Source organism: Zootoca vivipara, chromosome W (assembly GCF_963506605.1).
Source record: "Zootoca vivipara chromosome W, rZooViv1.1, whole genome shotgun sequence".
NCBI lineage: Eukaryota > Metazoa > Chordata > Lepidosauria > Squamata > Lacertidae > Zootoca > Zootoca vivipara.
The window spans coordinates 1240107-1256367 of NC_083293.1; positions in this window are offsets into that span (position 1 = coordinate 1240107).

Genomic DNA, 16261 nt, shown 5'->3' on the forward strand with positions numbered 1-16261 from the left:
CAGGGCACTTTGGAAGGGAAAAGACCACCCACTTAGTCATGAGACACTTCTGGTGGCCAGGGGTGCGGGAGGATGTCAGAGACTATGTAAGGGGCTGTGACACCTGCCAGCGAGCAAAGGTAGTCAGGGCAGCACCAGCAGGGTTGCTGGAGCCATTAGCCACACCGCACAGGCCGTGGGAAGTAGTGTCCATGGACTTCATCACAGACCTGCCTTCTTCCAGGGGCAAGACAGCAGTGTTGGTGGTGGTGGACCTCATGTCCAAAATGTGCCACTTTATACCGTGTGCCAGGGCGGTCTCTGCAGAAGAGACGGCCAAACTGTTCGTGGACCACGTATTCAGACTGCATGGGTTACCCTTGAGGGTTATTTCGGACCGAGGCCGCCAATTTGTTTCCAGGTTCTGGAGGCGGCTCATGAACCTCCTGCAGGTGGAGGTCAGCTTGTCGACGGCTCGGCACCCGCAGACCAATGGACAGGCGGAGAGGGTCAACGCCATTCTGCAGCAGTACCTGAGATGCTACGTCAGCCAGAGGCAAACGGACTGGGTGGATCGCCTGCCACTGGCAGAATTTGCCTACAACAATGCGGTGCACGTCTCCACAGGGGTGTCGCCCTTTAAGGCCAACTACGGGCGCGACCTCAGATCTTTCCCATAGAGGGAGGGGGAGGGGGAGGAGGAGGGCCCGCAGGCAGAGGACTGGGCAGAGGAACTGGAGACGGTACACCAACAACTCCGGGAGCACTTGGAGAGGGCCAAGGAAGCGTACAAGAAGGGGGCAGGTCATCACAGGCGACCGGGGGAGGTCATCAGGGTAGGGGACAGGGTTTGGTTGTCCTCTGAAGGCCTTCCCACCAGGGGGCGATGCAAGAAGTTGGCGCCCAGGAGGCTGGGCCCCTTCACGGTCACGCAACAGGTCAATCCGGTAGCCTTCAGGCTAGCACTGCCTGAGGACATGAGAGTGCACCCAGTGTTTCATATATCCCTGCTATCGCCGTACAGAGAAAGCACCAGGTTTAGGGACAGTGATCAGCCTCCAGAGGGAGGGGGGGAGAGGGGAGACGCCCGACGACTCAATGAGGCAACTGAGATTTTAGACTCAAGGAGAGGGGTGAGAGGGCTGGAGTACCTCATAGCATGGGAGGACACTCCGCCGTCCCACAATGAGTGGATACCTGCCACGGAAGTACCTGAGGAATTTTTAGTGGAAGAGTTACACGCCCTTTTCCCCCACAGGCCCAAGCCCTGGCACATGGAAAGGGAGGGAGAGGGGGAGGGGCGGGAGGAAGGGATCGCAGGCAGCAGCTCTCCATGGAGATGGGAAGCGGAATTTGAGGATACGGAAGAAGAGGTGTGGGTTTCACCGAGGTCGACTAAGTCAGAGGCAGGAGAAGACTGGCAGAACATTTTTACTCCCACCAGCTCTGACGCCACAGACTTTTTGGGATTCCCGTCTTCTCAGGGGGAGGGGGAAAGATCGCCGGATTGGGGAAAATTTTTTACACCCACAGGCTCTGACACCACGGACTTCTTGGGGTTTCACTCATCTCCAGCAAGCGGAGAGCCCCTAGGGAGGGGGGGAGAGGAGCCTGGGAGGGGGGTGGATGTGAGGGACAAGGGATACAGGGAAGTCCCTCCCATCTCAAGTTCCAGCCCATCCCCAAGCGCTGGAGAGAGCAAGGAGAGCTCTGCCTCCAGCGGAGAGTCAGGAAGTAGTGTCCGAGGCTCAGGCAAGGTTGCGGAGCCCATGCCCCAGGTGGGAGAGGAAGATGGGAGCAGGGGGGAAGGCCAATTCCCCCAACTCCCGAATTGCGACGCAAACGTAGGGGGAAGAGGTTGGGTCTTCCAAAGCTTCTATGCTGGAGGAAAACACGCCAATCGCCATTCGGAGGTTCTGACACCTCACCTTAAGGATGTATATTAACCGCTCTGAACACTGTAAATAATCAGCACTTAATAAAAGCCTAAAAAGACCATGCTGGAGTCGTTACTCTAGAGTAGCCACATCAGGCCCTCTGACAATGGGTGTAATGTGTTCTGGAAGTCTGTACTTAACCTGAAGTGTACTTAACCTAAAGCGAACTTTCCCACTAAAAGTAATGGAAAGTGGATTAATTCGTTCCAGACGGTGCGCGGAATACTCAAACTGAAGCGTACTTAACCTGAAGTATGAGTGTAATTGGTTCTGGAAGTCTGTACTTAACCTGAAGCGTTGTTATCCTGAAGCGAACTTTCCCATTGAAATTAATGGAAAGTGGATTAATCCGTTCCAGACGGGTCCGCGGAGTACTCAAACTGAATCGTACTTAACCTGAAGTATGAGTGTAATTGGTTCTGGAAGTCTGTACTTAACCTGAAGCGTACTTAACCTGAAGCGAACTTTCCCACTGAAAGTAATTGAAAGTGGATTAATCCGTTCCAGACGGTCCGCGGAGTACTTAACCTGAAGCGTACTTAACCTGAAGCAAACTTTCCCATTGAAAGTAATGGAAAGTGGATTAATCCGTTCCAGACGGTCCGCGGAGTACCTAATCTGAAGCATACTTAACCTGAAGCGAACTTTCCCATTGAATGTAATGGAAAGTGGATTAATCCGTTCCAGACGGTCCGCGGAGTACTCAAACTGAAGCGTACTTAACCTGAAATATGAGTGTAATTGGTTCTGGAAGTCTGTATTTAACCTGAAGTGTAGTTATCCTGAAGTGAACTTTCCCATTGAAAGTAATGGAAAGTGGATTAATCCGTTCCAGACAGGTCCGCGGAGTACTTAACCTGAAGCATACTTAACCTGAAGCGAACTTTCCCATTGAAAGTAATGGAAAGTGGATTAATCCATTCCAGACAGTCCGCGCAGTAATTAACCTAAAGCGTACTTAACCTGAAGCGAACTTTCCCATTGAAAGTATTGGAAAGTGGATTAATCCCTTCCAGAAGGTCCGCGGAGTACCTAATATGAAGCAGACTTAACCTGAAGCGAACTTTCCCATTGAAAGTAATGGAAAGTGGATTAATCCGTTCCAGACGGTCCGCGGAGTACTCAAACTGAAGCGTACTAAACATGAAATATGGGTGTAATGTGTTCTGGAAGTCTGTACTTAACCTGAAGCGTTGTTATCCTGAAGCGAACTTTCCCATTGAAATTAATGGAAAGTGGATTAATCTGCTGCATCGCACTGTTGACTCATGTCTAGTTTGTGGTCTACCAAGACTCCTCGATCCTTTTCACATGTACTGCTCTCAAGTCAGGTGTCACCCATCCTGTATTTGTGCCTTTCTTTTTTTTTGCCCAATTTTTTGCCCATTTTTATTTTTGAAACACCATCAAAGCATTCCTGACATATGGCTGACAGTAACGCGTGGCCGGGTCAGCTAGTAGAATCATAGAATCATAGAGTTGGAAGAGACCGCAAGGGCCATCCAGTCCAACACCCTGTCAAGCAGGAAACACCATCAAAGCATTCTTGACATATGGCCGTCCAGCCTCCGCTTAAAGACTTCTAAAGAAGGAGACTCCACCACATTCCTTGGCAGCAAGTTTAACTATAGGATTGTTTCTCAATTTAACAAACTTTTCTTCAAGTCGGCCTCTTATCGTGTTGAAAGCAAAACCTGTTCCTGCTTCGCTCACCGTCCTCACAAGGATAAAGTTTGATTTGCTCTTGTCCAAATTGGCCACCGTCAGAAAAATGGCAGCGGCAAATTTTCTGGGCACCAAAAACCGGGCAGAGCGGCACCGGAAGTGACTGCGTAGAAGCGACTTCTGCTGCCGCTCTGCCCATGCCTGGGCACCGGAAATCGGGCGGGGGCGGCACCGGAAGTTGCTTCTACGCATGTCTGGACATGCATAGAAGCGACTTCCGGTGCTGCGCCCATGGGCGTACCCAGTGAGGGGCAGGGGGGTAGCTGCCCCCCCAGAAGCAAAAAAATAAATAAATGGTTATAGTGATGAAACAAAACAAAATTAGGTAGGGCGATGGCGAATAATCAGTTGCTTACCACACTGTAATGGTGTAAAAACCAAGAAGTAGAGTTACCTAGCGACTGGTAGAGGAATCTATGTCAGCCAGCCATTGGGATTCAAGGGAGGGAGAGGTCTCTAGCGGGCTCTAGCAGAGAGAAGAGGGAATCTTCTAGAGGGGTCTAGTGAGTTCCAAGTCACTAAACTGAGCCGCCCGCTATTCGTTTACCTTCTTATTTCCATTTAGAAGACATCGAGGCTGCCTACATGGATATAAGACACTGGTTCCAAAAAGGGAAGTTAAGTAATTTCTGTAGAAAATTAATTTTTAAAGGGTAAAGACCTGGCTCAGAAGTACAACGGGAGAGGACAGACTGACTGGGTTGTGTTTGATGAGCGTCCATCGGAAAGTCTTCAAGGAAAATCAGGACTGGATTGAAATGAAAGTTTTGAACAAGTTTTCTTCAAACCCAAGAAAAATGATCTTAGTATAAGACAAGGGTCAGCCAACTTTTTCAGCAGGGGGCCGGTCCACTGCCCCTCAGACCTTGTGGGGGGGCGGACTATATTTTGGAAATGAAAAATGATTTAATTTCTATGCCCCACAAATAACCCAGAGATAACCCAGGTACATAACCCAGAGAGGGGACAGGATAGGTCGTGGACCAGGATCGGGTGGGGGGAATCACAGGCGTGAGCCACAGCAACGCGTGGCCGGGCCAGCTAGTTTTAAATAAAATGACACATTCTACTCATGTCAAAACATGCTGATTCCCAGACCGTCCGCGGGCCGGATCTGGCCCCCGGGCCTTCGTTTGGGGACCCTGGTATAAGACATGTAACTAGAATAAAAAGTTAAAAAAATTTCAAGCAAATAATTGTAATAACTACCGTAATAAAGCACTGCTATAATCCTATATAATAAAGTCCAAGAGTCTCTGCGTCCAGTCCCTGTGTCCCTGGGTTTGCGCTACTGCGCATGTGCCCCACGGACACAGGGACTGCACACAGAGACTGGACGCACACACACACACACACTCTCTCCGCACCCCCCACCCCTCTGCCTACCGTTTCCCTGTGGCCGCGAACTGCCGCTCCCGGCTTGACAGCGCCTCACTGCACTTGCGCTAAAGCGCGAGGAGGAGGAGGCTACTTTCTTTTCCTCCCCCGCTTCTCCCACTATTCGCCATTGGCTGGTTCTAAACGGGGTTTACCGCAGGGGCGGGAGGGAGACGGGGAGCAGTAGATCCCCGGGGCGAACACGCGCAGCGCGACGGGCCGCAGCCTCCACAAACGGGCGCACTCCACAAGAAGCGGCGCCACGCCTACATGGGCCCCTGGCCGCGCTTCCACGCTACTCGGGCGCGCAGGCGCTGCTTCCCTTCCGCCGGCAGCCCACATGGGAAGGGAGGAGCGGGCTTGGCATTTGGGCTCCCGAGGCGGAGCTTCTGCACTGACGGGGAAGGGAGGGAGCCAATGCGTCGCAAAGAGGAGAAGGCTTTGGGTGGCGTGTGATGCGGGGATCGTGAGCACCGGAATCGGGGCAGCGGGGAATCCCCTAGCCTCTGGATCAGGCCCCAAAGATGCCTCTACGAATGTCCCTGAGGTTGCTAGAGCAACAGGTCTGCTCTAGCACCCGTTATTTTAATGGGCTTCAAGATACTAGTTATATATAATTTTCTTAAAAATTTGGTTTCATTCGCCTTTTCTGTGCTGAAGTGTCACAACCTGAACGACCATGGCTTGCCCCCCCCCCCCCCAGTTTTGATCCTGGGCACGCCCCTGGCCGCGCCGCTGCTGATCCTGCATTTTTCAGCGGGAGACTTGGCAGCTATGCTCTTCCCAACAGTAACCGACACGAAGCAGTTTCCTTTAAGTGGTTTTTATTACTGGTTAGTTGCTTTTTTTACAAATTCCGATAGCTGGACAGACTTCCCACTTTTAAAATTCTAAAACATCAGAACAATCAATGGAGGGCTTCGGACTAATTCAAAGTAACAAATCTCTTATTAACGCCCCCCCCCTATTTATTTCCCCCTTCTTCTTCTTCTTCTTCTTCTTCTTCTTCTTCTTCTTCTTCTTCTTCTTCTTCTTCTTCTTCTTCTTCTTCTTCTTCTTCTTCTTCTTCTTCTTCTTCTTCATTCTTTGCCCTGGTCATAAATACACAGTGGGGGGGGAGGTGATTAACATGGGTGGGGGGGTGGGGGGGGTTATGTGTGTGATCCAAAGGATGGTTCGAACAGTATATAAGGCACATGGAGTCTTTGAAAATTACGGAAGCGTCAGCCAACTTAAATTAATTGCCGTTTCCCTCACCCAGCCCCCCCAAACTGTACTGACACAAATGTTGTGTGGCTCTTCCGAGTGAACCCTCCGTCCGCCCTGCGACCGTCGCACCAGACCGAACCATGCTGAGCTCTTCTCCTGCTCCTCAGAAATACCCTACACCAGGCAGGGGCATTGGCAGCCGCTGTGGCACCCGGGGCGTCAAAGCAGGAGGCACTCGGGTGATGACTTTTTCATTTTTCTTCTCAAAAATTATTTCCCGTAGCACAAATGGATGAACTTTTGCCTGCTAATGACTAAAATGAGGTCTATTCCATTGAAATATTAAAAAAGGTCACGCACAAACCGTTTTTAATTTTTTGATATGCCGTTTTACCGTTTCGTAAAATTGTATTCACAGTTCTAGATATATTTCGTATCAAATTTGGACACAACGCCACATTCCACAATGGGGAGTGTTCTTAGCAACATAGGCTATACAAATGTCACACCTGCGCAAGGTAAAACCTCAAAACTCAGCCAGCAGACCCTGCCGGGCATGCTGGGAAAAGAACCTACAGGAGAGGGAGCAAAACATCGCCCTCTAGCGGCGTCTATACTGTTACTGCAGCTAAGAAAAGCTTCCTTGTGTGTTTGATGACCCTATATAATGTTGTATAGATGTGACTCTCAAGCTTGGGTTCAATTATATATTTGCTTCCAGTGACTTCAATAATGGTCAAAAAAACGGATCAATAAATTTTTTAAAATCATTTTGTGCGTGAGGTTTTTTGATCAAATCTCTTTGAAGGTCAGATTTTATCTCATCGTTGATGAAAGCTCATCAAATTATGATACAGGGAAATGAGGTTGTAAAGAAGTCATCACCCTAGGAGGCACCGCCGCTCTGCAGCATCGGGACGCCCCTCGCCTCCGTCCAGGGAGAGAGCGCGTTGGCCGAGCGAGCCCTGCAGCAACTAGCAAGTTTTTCGCCGGGCGGCTGCCGGGACTGGCTTGCTTCCTCAGCCGACGCGCGCTCTCCCTGGAAGGGGCGAGGGGCGGGCCAGCGAGGGCCATCACAAGCGTCGCCTTGCTGGCCCACCCCTCAACTCCACCCACTTTCCATTACTTCCAATGGGAACGTTCGCTTCAGGTTAAGTACGCTTCAGTTTAAGTACTCCACGGACCGTCTGGAAGGGATTAATCCACTTTCCATTACTTTCAATGGGAAAGTTCGCTTCAGTTTATGAACGCTTCAGCTTATGAACAGACTTCCGGAACCAATTGTGTTCATAAACCGAGGTACCACTGAATATACAGTGTATATACAGTGGTACCTCGCTAGACGAATGCCTCACAAGACAAAAAACTCGCAAAACGAAAGCATTTTGCGATTCCAATGGAGACTCGCAAGACGAAGTTTCCTATGGCGCGCTTCGCAAGACGAATTTTTTTCATCCCATAGGGTGCCTCGCAAGATGAAATCCCCCCGTCTTGTGATGCACCCTATGGGAAACCGCACTTCAACGCGTTCCTATGGGAGCCGCTTTGCAAAACGAATTTTTCGCTATACGAAGCGACTCGCGGAACGAATTAAATTCGTCTTGCGAGGCACCCCTGTAAAAATGTAGGCATTGCGCACACGGATGAAACAGCCTTTCTCCATAACCGCTGAACCGAATTGAAACAAATTTGCCCACAACGTACCTTGCCCATAAGGGAGGGATCTGGCATAATTTCCCCCCCAAAAAACCACACCTTTCACACCAAAAATAAGGATTAAACACAAAAAAGTGGCGCCCAAATTAGACGTCACCACCAGAAGCTCTGAAGACTCCAGCAGCATCCAATAGAAAGGCAGATTGCACGCTGCTGCCTCCAAAGCTGCGCCGCCAGACGACATCACAAAATTCCACAGCAACTGAATTCAAATTCAAATTCAAATCTTTATTGCGTTAGCATACAGCCATAGCAAAATAAAACAATACAAAAATGCCAGAGACAAGCAACGAAACATAATACAAGGTGGTATTGTTGGCGTAATAGCATTTAAATTACCCTAAGACAATGATGCAAAGGTTTAGGTGCCAGCGCCAAAAATCTAATATGCGGATATATGTGAAGCATAAAATAGCCCAAAATAGGCTCGACACATTGAGCTAAAAATATAAAAGAGAGCATTAAAACAGGTCCAGGCATAGGACACACTACCCTGTCAGGGCAGCCCTGAGTTTCAGAGCCTGCACTATGAAGATTGCCACCCCACGTGAAATTTGGGGATTTGCATCCACAAGAAGCGATTTCAAACAGTCTTCCTTAGATGTAATGGTGGACGGGATCAAGAGGAGGAGCTTAGATCTTATTGGCTCATAAATGGGGCAGTAGAAAAAGAAATGTAGGAAGTCCTCTATTTCATTCATTGTGCATGGGCATAGGCGCTGAGTAATAGGGGTCTTAGAGTAAATCCCCTGCAGGAAGGCCGTGGGTATAGAATGGAAGCAACCGACTGAAAACAGTCCTTTTGCAGCAACAAGGCCCAGCTTTTTCAATAGCCGGCAGCATTGCCAAGCAGTGAAAAACAAGCAGAATAGGGCCTTTCACAACGGGGGGGGGGGGCACAGGGATGAGGCACAACCTGAGGACCCTGAGTCAGCCAAAGGAGTGGGGGGTGGGTGTAGGAAGGGGCCAACACTCCCCGGGGACAACAGAGGGCTCGGACAAAAGTGCATGCTGGGAAATAGAACCCAAAAGCTGGCGGTTCCTTCTCCAAGGGTGGGGGCCAAGGTATGGAGAAACAGGGGGAGGGGCCAACACTCCCCAGAGACAACAGAGGGCTCAGACGGGGAGAGGGGGAGGAGGGGGCTCAACAGCTCGTGAGTCAGGACAGGGTGAGGCCAGTCACAGGGATGAACCGGGGGTGGGGGGAGGAGGGGGCAGGATAAGTCATGTGTCCGGACAGAGTGGGGGGAATCGCAGGAAAGAATCACAGCAATGCGTGGCCGGGCCAGCTAGTATGTAAATAAAGTAGTTTAGCCAAAAGCTGTGCTACTGAGGTCTGTTACGCAACTGCGCAAACCTCTGTGTATCTGTGAAGTGTGCTGGTGTTCGTCGGACACCAATCGCTGTGATGTTCGGGCCGGAGAATGCTTACGAAGCGCCCGAACGATCGCCCAGGAGGGGGAGAACATGCCAGCCGGGCATGTGTCTCTGCCAGGGTCCTACTCGTAAGTAGGCCTTTTCCTGACACTTTTGTGTGCATGCACACTTCTTCAGATCCACTGGAACAGAAGTCACCAGACCCTTATACAGCGGCACCTCGGTTTACAAACACAATTGGTTAAGTCTGTACTTAACCTGAAGCAAACTTTCCCATTGGAAGTAATAGAAAGTGGATTAATCCCTTCCAGACGGTCCGTGGAGTACTTAACCTGAAGCGTACTTAACCTGAAGCGAACTTTCCCATTGAAAGTAATAGAAAGTGGATTAATCCCTTCTAGACGGGTCCGTGGAGTACTTAAACTGAAGCGTGCTTAACCCGAGGTATGAGTGTAATTGGTTCCGGAAGTTTGTACTTAACCTGAAGTGAACTTTCCCATTGAAAGGAATGGAAAGTGGATTAATCCGTTCCAGACGGGCCCGCGGAGTACTTAAACTGAAAGTACTCAAACCGAGGCGTACTTAAACCGAGGTATGACTGTATAAGCACCTGGTGACTTCTGTTTCAGTCACACCTCCAACTCCCGGTAAGAAAAATCCAGGATCAGCAGTGGCGCGGCACCGGAAGTCGCTTCTACGCATGCGTAGAAGCAACTTCTGGTGCCGCTCTGCCTGATTTCCAGTGCCCAGACATGGGCAGAGCGGCACCCGAAATTGGAGCCTCTCTGGCAGGTAGGAAATCTGGGGGATTGACGGGATTTTTCTCTATTCGGGATAACAGCGGGAAATGGGTTTAAACACGGGGGTTTCCCGCGAAAAACGGGAGACTTGGCACACTGAGAGCCAGTGTGGTGTAGTGGTTCAGAGCGGTAGACTCGTAATCTGGGGAACCGGGTTCACGTCTCCGCTCCTCCACATGCAGCTGCTGGGTGACCTTGGGCTAGTCACACTTCTATGGAGTCTCTCAGCCTCACTCGCCTCACAAAGTGTTTGTGGTGGCGGAGGAAGGGAAAGGAGAATGTGAGCCGCTTTGAGACTCCTTCGGGTAGTGATAAAGCGGGATATCAAATCCAAACTCTTCTACTTCTTCTTACTGGGAGACTGGGAATGGGAGACTCTGGTAATAGGAGCGGGCGGATGGGAGTCTTTTAATGGGAGACTGGGAATGGGAGACAGTGGGTGGGAACCAGTGTGTTGTAGTGGTTAAGAGCGGTAGACTCGTAATCTGGGGAACTGGGTTCGCGTCTCCGCTCCTCCACATGCAACTGCTGGGTGACCTTGGGCTAGTCATTGAAAGGAATGGAAAGTGGATCAATCCATTCCAGACGGTGTGCGGAGTACTTAAACTGAAGCGTACTTAACCTGAAGCGAACTTTCCCATTGAAAGTAATGGAAAGTGGATTCATCCGTTCCAGATGGTCAGCAGAGTACTTAAACTGAAGCGTACTTTGTTAGCATAAATCCTCTACATGGCACAGATGCTGCATGTGGCTGATTGTTTACTTTATGAGACTGCTGTAACTTTCTCACACAGGAGACTGTGTAACTTGATCTCCTGTCATGTGATGTTTCTTTGTTCTGTTTCTACTTTCACTTCTGACCGGAGTGCTGATGGCGAACACACTGAACCATCGCTCTCTTAATAAACGTAGATTAACACCTACGATTGTTTGCTGTCTTCTTAACCGAAGCCAGTGGCAGTAGTAAGAATATTGGTGATTTACACCCCAATATTCTAACAGTGGTAGCAGAGTTCTGGCTGACGATCCACGGACTTCTGAAAAGCGTGAACAGGCACCTGACGGAGGCCTCAATCTGCAGCAGTTGATCCAGAGGGAATTTCGCCTGCTTGGGAGTCACTGGGTTCCTGCGTTCCAGGGGAGGAAGGGCATGAAAGTCTGCGTTCCTTATCACCGGAGCAGTGCGTAACCGGGACTGATTTATAGCGGCAATAAAACCTCTAAAGTGGCAGCTTAATTGCAGATGCCTGCCGAAAGCCTACTTTGCAGCTTCTTTGTACTTTGAAGTCAGAAGCTAGCGGCACGCTTAAAGAAGCAAGATGGCTAAGGCCGGGGATTCAGAACAAATTTCCAGGAATTTGTGTCCTCTGTTAAATGACACAAATTACGCAACGTGGAGTGTTAAAATGGAATGTGTTCTTATCCGGCAAGGACTTATTGAGTTGATTCAGAACGCACCGCCCGTTTTGCCAGGCCAGAGGTGGTTGAACCGCAACGCACAGGCAAGGGCAACAATAGTTCTGCATTTGGACCCATCACAGTTGGTTCATGTTCAGAACTTAGATTATGCTTTCGATGTTTTGAATCATCTTAGAAATGAAAATTTGAGATTGAGGGCCGGCTCATCAATGTTGTACTTTCAGAGATTAATAAATTTGCGTCTGAAGGAGGGAGGAGACCTGAGTGCCCATTTGCATCAGATGCGTCAGCTACGCCAGGAGCTAGTTGACAGAAACGTCAATTTGGATGACGACATTTATTGTTTTACAGTGCTAAATAGCCTTCCCAAGTCCTATAATGCTATTGCAGCCCAGCTGGGGGCTCAAGACCCTCAGCAAATGACTGCAGCAGGAATTCATGCTTCATTGCTTAATGAGGAGGACAGGACCCGCGCACAGGCCAAGGCCAACGGGAAGTGCGACTCACCATTACCCGGTGCATCTGCAGAGACTGCACAAGCCCTTAAAGCTGTAATCAGATGCCAGTTATGCAATACCCTTGGACACACAGCCAAGACATGCAGACGACCCCAGAAGGACTCTGGAAGTCAACAACAGGCTTCTGGGCCTAAGGGGAGAGGCAGAGGCAGCAGCGGCAGCAGCGGTGGAAGCAGTGGCAGCAGCAGTGGAAGCAGCAGCAGCACCAGCACCAAGGGCCCTACAGCAGTGTTTTTCAACCTTTTTTGGGCAAAGGCACACTTGTTTCATGAAAAAAATCACGAGGCACACCACCATTATAAAATGTTTAAAAAATTACTATTTTTTTATTTTTTGGCTTTGTGTTGGCGTTCAGAGTCTCTTAATTAGCGTTGCTTTTGCTCCTTAGAACCGGCGCTCTTAGCTGCTCAGTTCTCCTTTTAACAAAGTCTCTGTCTTTAATGTAAAACACACCGCAGTCTCTCTTGTTCTTTTTCTCCCCTTTTAACTAACGTTTGCCTCGTATGAAATCCCGTGTTAACAGTTTTGTAATATTAGATGGGCTTCCTTCGTATTTTCCCTTCTTTTCCCCGCGAAATACTTCACTGGCGTCTATTTCATTTAATGGGGAAAGAGTCCTTTTTTCCTTAATAAGCTGGTCACTTCCGCGCTCAGCGTCAGTCTTTTTTTCCGGTTCCCCTCTTTTTCGATGGTTCTAATGACTTTTTCTATGTTTTATTTTGGGGTTATGTTAATGGATATTCCCCCGCCTTGCCCCCTCGGACTCTAAGGCTTGCTCGCCTTGGGTTGCTCTCTGCCTTGCGCCACGAGTTCCCGCCGTCGTCTCACCTCGTCGGAGATGTAGGCTTCAGTGGCCTCCCTTTTACTGGTGCTGCAGGCTTCAGTTTCGTCCTGGTCACCCCAGGATTCACGGGGGTCGCCTAGCCTCTGCGTTGCCCCCAAAACCCCTTTAGGCGGCTGCTTTTTTCACGGAGCTTCTTCAGAGCTCCCGCAAAGCGTGTCCGTAGCAGGCGCGAGGAAACCGGAAGCCCCGGAAGGCTGACTCTGCCTTCTTTCCCCGCAGAAGCGCTTCCCCCTGCTGGCGCCTGCCAGGCTCCTCTTGGAAGGAGCCACACGCGCTCAGCCAGCCAGCCAGCCAGGGATCCTGCAGGTGCGACGCGGCGGCTCGCCGCCCCACTGCCGTCTTTTCCCCACGGCACACCAGGCAACATCTCGCGGCACACTAGTGTGCCGCGGAACAGTGGTTGAAAAACACTGCCCTACAGCACGCAAAATGCTTGTAATGCTCACTCAGCTTGATGACCAAGACGACGGCGGGTCTTATCTGATCATCGATTCTGGGTCATCCCACCATCTTGTGAAGGACAAGAGACTGTTCCAGACTTTTGAGAAACTGGACTCCATCGTGTCACAGGCAGATGGCAATTCTTTGAAATCCATTGGAAAAGGAACTATTTTTCTGAAATCTCTAAATTTGAGTATCAGTAATGTGTATCTTGTTCCAGAGCTGAAGCAAAACCTTCTCAGTGTTTCTCAAATTGATGAGAAGGGGTTTGAGCTGTGTTTTCACAGGGGCACCTGTGTGATTTCGAAAAATGGAGAAGTTCTTTTAGAGGGACACAGAGACAAAGATAACCTTTTCAGACTACCTTATGATAAAAGTGATGCATGTTTTAACGTTGTTGATGATTGTTTAGCAGGTCCAGAGGAGCCTAAGGAGGCACGCACGCGACCAAGCAAGCAAGGTCTAACACATTGTTTCCAGATTGTTTCTGCTCATGTGTTTGGTCCTATGCCGAAGTTCCTTGTCAAGGCCAAATATTATCTTTTGATAACTGACCACTTGTCTAAATATACGTGGTTTTATCCTCTGCAAAAGCCTCAGCAGGCTCTTGTGAAATTTTCTGAATTTTATGCTAAGGTTGAACTGAAACATGGTTGTAAAATTGAATGTTTGTTAACCAATGACATTCCTCTTTTTAATTCACAGGAGTTTCAAGCCTTTTTTGATGATAAAGGCATTCACCACAAGTTTGCCAAAACCCAGGCAGCTTGGGACAAAAACTTATGTGTTAAAGTTAACACTGAGTTAAAAGCAGGCATGCAAGCACAACTGCTGAGTTCAGGATTGTCTGAACAACTGTGGGCTGAAAGCATCTCAGCTTATCTTTATGAATGGGTCAGAAAGGTTCCTAAAGGACAGAAGTGTTCTCCTTTTGAGATTCTGTTCCAACAAAAGCCTGATGTGAGCAACATTAAGGTTTTTGGAACCAAAATGTGGGTGGCTTCGCTTGAGGGCAAGCCAGTCCAAGGCATTCTGTTGGGTTTTGAGGAAGGTCAATACAGAGTTATGTTGCCTTCTTCCAATGAGGTGATTCTTACTCAAGAGGTAGAACACACTCCTACGCCACAAGAAACAGTTGTTCTTGATGAATTTCCCATAGGTGCCAATGATTTTGATGCTTCCTACACTGACACAAGTGGTAGTGAAGATGACTCCTTTGCTGATGGCTCCACCCCGAGTAGCTCTGACACAGGGGAGACAGTCATACACAAAGGATCTCATGCTGTTTTTAACAGACCATCATCGTATGATGAAAAGGTGCTAGAAGCACTTGAACCACTGTTTACCATTGGTAAGAGTTCTCCCAAAAGTCCTGAAGGGGAGAATCTCAGTAAACAGGATTTGCACCTCTTACGAAGATCTGAAAGGATCACTAGAGGACCCAAGAGGTATTCTCAGGAGTTTGCCAACACAGCAATTGCAAATTTAGCTGTGCTTAGAACTCCAAAACAGGCAGCAGTCACACAGGCTAAGCCACAACAACAGGTTGTTAAACGCAACACTGTTTCTGTCAACAGAGCAACTGCTCTAGTCCCCTGGAAACCAAAACTGGTAAATCCAGTCTCAGAGAGTTCTACAGCAGGAAAGTCCTACTTTGTTTATGACAACTGTTGTAGGGTTTCTGTAGATTGGTGATGGGATTCATGAAAGATCCTGGGGAAAGATAAATTGAGCAGGATATTCCTGGATTAATAAATTCAGTTGAGTAGGGTGTTCTTTATCCAAACCAGGCTTCTGACATGTATCTGATGCACTGATCTACAGGCTTTGCTACATGTGGTAAACAAGCACATTGCAAGTGGTTGTAAATTGGGTTTAGCCATTTGTCTAAACATATGGCTCAGTAGATCTGGCCAAAAGGGCATTCTGCATTTCTCTCTGGCAACATCCTCCCAAAGTGTCTTTGATGTAGATCTTTCACAGGTTCCTGTGTGTGTTTTACTGCTTTTACAATTTCCTGCTTCTGCTCCTGTTCACATGCTTTGTAGTGTTAATCAGGGAAATGTGGGAAGGGGGTAGGATTTCAGGATAGTCTCTGTTAATTATTCACTGTACTAGAATCTTATTGGAGCGTTTGAATCCTGGGTTGTCACCTTGATTATAATAAAAATAGCCTGGAGAGGGAGGAGGGAATCTTCATTCTCTTCCTTCTCTCTCTCAGGGCTGCTGCTGGTCAAGAGCTCTGTTCCTTTGTCTTATTTCCATGTGGTTTTGCCACAAACTGTCTGTTCACTTCTCTTAATGATGCTCTCACATTTGCATCTTTTTCCATTTCAGGATTCAGGGGAGATGTTAGCATAAATCCTCTACATGGCACAGATGCTGCATGTGGCTGATTGTTTATTTTATGAGACTGCTGTAACTTTCTCACACAGGAGACTGTGTAACTTGATCTCCTGTCATGTGATGTTTCTTTGTTCTGTTTCTACTTTCACTTCTGACCGGAGTGCTGATGGCGAACACACTGAACCATCGCTCTCTTAATAAACGTAGATTAACACCTACGATTGTTTGCTGTCTTCTTAACCGAAGCCAGTGGCAGTAGTAAGAATATTGGTGATTTACACCCCAATATTCTAACATACTTAACCTGAAGCGAACTTTTCCAAACTCTTCTATGGTTTCCGTGCACAGTGGTACCTCGACTTACGAAGGCGATCTGTTCCGTGGCACTCTTCGTAAGTCGAAACCTTCGGATGTTGAAGCGTCCATTTCGCGATTTTGTGCTTTGCACGTGCGCAGAACGCGCGTGCAGCAAAAATACTTCCGGATTAGCGGACTTCGTAAGCCGAAACCTTCGGATGTCGAAGCGTCCATTTTGCGCATGCGCAATTTTGCGGTTTGCGCATGCAGACCGCA